This window comes from Pteropus vampyrus, unplaced genomic scaffold, assembly GCF_000151845.1.
Source record: "Pteropus vampyrus isolate Shadow unplaced genomic scaffold, Pvam_2.0 Scaffold587, whole genome shotgun sequence".
NCBI classification, from domain to species: domain Eukaryota; kingdom Metazoa; phylum Chordata; class Mammalia; order Chiroptera; family Pteropodidae; genus Pteropus; species Pteropus vampyrus.
Genome location: NW_011889368.1, coordinates 562542 through 566196, shown reverse-complemented (window position 1 = coordinate 566196; position 3655 = coordinate 562542). Strand labels below are relative to the sequence as shown.

Sequence of the window (3655 nt, the reverse complement as noted above, 5' to 3'; positions counted from 1 at the left end):
TAAACTACATATTTATCAACAAATTTTGACACCTGAGAAGCAATGATGCATATCCATATGGATGTTTTTATAGTATAGAGATGAAAGATGTATGTCATACAGATGATAAAATCTAACAGTTTAGGGAAAAAAATGTCCTTATCTGTAAACAAAAAGAAAACTCATAATTAGGTTCAGCTAAGATCAAGTATTACATATTTATATATTGATTTAATTTTTGTTGTAATCTCTAATTCTTTTTCAAGTCAGACTGAGATATTTAAAGAGACAGACACAGAGATGCAGTCACGGGTCGTGTGCATTTCTGAAATAGTGGCTGATTACAGAGGTCCAATCTGGAGGTAGGCGGGGTAAGTCACCCACAGTTTACTCAAGAGATCGAATGACTGATCAATCTAGGGCTGATTATGTAGTGTAGATTTTGTATGGATTGCCAGCTTCTGCTTCTTTCCTTCTAAAGGATGCCAAAAACTTGGTGTTTTGCAATCTTCATATACTGCTAAGGTATACAGAATCACAGGTATTTGAGCAATTTGGTTGTGAGGAGCATATATTAATTTTATCTAGCTTTCGAACCTAGGCTGTAACGAAATTAACTCCTACTTCTAAATAAGAATAAAAGTAAACATCTACCTTCAGTTGCAATTCAGAATCTATTTTCAGATTCTGAAGACCCTTATTACTGGTAATTTTAGTATAGAAACAATCTAGTCAGCATAAATTCTGCATTTAAAGACTGTTCACCAATATCATAACTGCAGGATATTTTCCATCTTTCCTACATAATATATAATTTGCTGTGTCCTCTGTGCTTAGAGTTACAAATAATGATTGATATATTCACTCTTGTTTTAATTTATGTAAGGCTGACTTCCTTTTTCTGTCTTTGGGGAGGACGGACACATACATATGTTTGAGAGACAGCACTTTCTTTTATATTTAATTATAGGTACAAATCTGTCCTCTTTGAGGCAGGAAAAACACTCATGAAAGATGAAAGTTTTGATATATTATTTATCAAGTCGATTTCCTATTTTTTATATATTGCTAAAAAGCATACAAAAAATGCTATAATTTCAAAAAAAGGGATGAAAAGCAATCAGAATATTTCTTGGAAATAAAAGAATAAAATATTTTTATATAAAAGTCAAAAAAAATTTTCCCCAAAAGCCAGCCCCAGACATGAAATAATTAGAGGTCAAATAAAAAGTATCTTTAGAAGAAGATTTAGACATGATGGATCCAAGGTCTGTTCCCTTGCCCAAACCTTTGTTTCCTTTTAGAGGTTTCTGGCAGCTTGCAGAATAGAAGTATATTTTATGATAAAATTACTTCTAAATATTTTGGAGCAAACAGTACTTACCATGACTTCGTATTTTCTCATCCCTCTGTGTCCACAGACAGCAGGAAACCCTCTTGTTGACTAAGGCAGTGTTTGATAATAACCTTTTTCTTCTTGTTATATTACTTGGAGTGCTCATCATTTGAGACATGTAATGTGTTGGGAATCTCCTACAGTCCACTTCAATTGCCAGGCACCATAGCTTCCATATTCTCTCTGCACGCCATTTTTTAAAATCCAACTTTCCAGCTGAGTAGATTGAGGCGCACACTATTTTCTGAGTGTCCCATGAATTTCACATATGGAATTGGCAAGAAAATGTGTGCTGACCTTTCCACCCTCCCCACCATCCCCTGCATATAGTCATTCAGGAAAAACTTTTTATAGTTGATATTTTTGCTCTTTATCCATAATGCCTCCAAACACTTCAGGAACTTAAATAATATATTTGAAAGAGAAAACAAAATTGAAACTAGAACACGAATTAAGTCCCATAACTCCCATAAAGAGCAATATATTTTAACATGAGATTTTAGATAAGATTAGGAATAAATACAAAGACATGCCTTGGGGCATGGGCATCTAAATTTTGCTACTAAATTCAGTGTAATTGTCTGAATAGTTATGTGCAATTAGTTTCTGATTGGCTGGTCAAAAGAATAATGCTATTGAAAGAGACATATCTAGATTCTTTTGTAATAGGATAACAAAGTATAATTTTGAAGTAGATCCTGAAACCAAGGTATATCTAATAGATGGCATCTCTAAATTTATCAACACACAACTATTTGTTCCTACACCTTGCAGGAAAAAAGCAAGATTTGTTCCTGAGTCCTTACTTAATTGCACATAAACACACAAAGGTGCATAAAAAATACATATACACATATATGCACAAAGACACACACATAACTACATATGCTCATATTTAAACATGTACACATATACACTCACCCATATTATACACATATGCACATACAAAAATACACACATGTATACACAGATCTGCCCTCTTTCAGAAGAATATATGGCAGGGTATTGGCTTAGCCCTAAATTTATCTCTTTCTGTGAAACATTTATTTTTCCCCTCTACCCGTTCTAGATTTTCCATAGAGCTAAGATCAGGGGTCAGCAAACCTCAGCCTTACGGGAAGAATCTGGTCTGCCACCTGTTTTTATATGATCTGAGAGCTAAGAATGGTGTTTACATTTTTAAATGGTTTGAAAATTCAAAAAACTATTTTATGTCATATGAAAATTGCATGAAATTATATTTTCATGTCCATAAATAAAGTTTTGTTGGAATATAGCCATACTCATTTATCTCATATTATCTAAAGCTATTTGGGCTACAACAGCAGAGTTGAGTAGTTGCTACATCAACCGCATGTGGCTCTCTCATCTCTTCACACTGGTGCTCAAGACACTACCAATCAAAGTGATGCAGTTATAAATCCTTAGTGTTTCAAGTGCCACACATTATCACCATTCCATGAGTTTTTCCTATTATTTTTATTACTAGTGCATACACATCTTGAAGCAGAAAAATAAAAGAAATGCGGACTTCTTTTGTTGTATGTTTAAGACACAGTAGAGTGTGGATTATTTTGTTGTTGAATTAGGTCAATAAATAAGAATTTTTTTAAAAAGGCATCGTCTACGGCCATGCTACCCTGAACAAGCCCAATCCCATCTGATCTTGGAAGCTAAGCAGGATCGGGCCTGGTTAGTACTTGAATAGGAGACCACCTAGGAAGACTGGGTGCTGTAGGCATAAAAAAAATTTTTTTAAACAAGGGATTGTAAGAGGACAAGGTCCTTGGTATCTGCGAGGTCAACCAAGGGTTGCCTCACCTAAAAATAAACAAACAAACAAACAAACAAGTAATTAAGTAAGGCATCAACATCATGCTAGAAGTCCTAGCAAGAATAAGATGCAAGAAAAATAAATAAAAGGTATACAAATTGGAAAAGAAGGAAAAGATGGTCCTTATTTGCAGATAATATAATTGTCTATGTAGAAAATCTTATAGAAGCTACTAAAATCTATAACTAACATGTAAGTTTAGCAAGTTCACAGAATAAAGATCAATATGAAAGGTCAATTTTATTCTTGTATACCAGCATGGAATAATTAGAATCTGAAATGTAAAAACCAATAACCATTTAAAATAGCACCCCCAAAAATAAAATAGTTAAGTGTAAGTCTACTGTACAGAAAACTATAAAACACTGGTGAAAGAAACCATAGAATAGCTAAATAGGGAGACATTCCATGGCACAAATTAGAAAGCTCAATATTGTTAAGATGTC

General features: G+C 33.6%; 1 pseudogene; it reads left to right on the top strand.

The window, feature by feature from the left end:
* The first annotated feature begins 2997 nt into the window (after positions 1-2997).
* LOC111733615 lies at positions 2998-3116 on the top strand (annotated as a pseudogene).
* Positions 3117-3655: the final 539 nt, after the last annotated feature.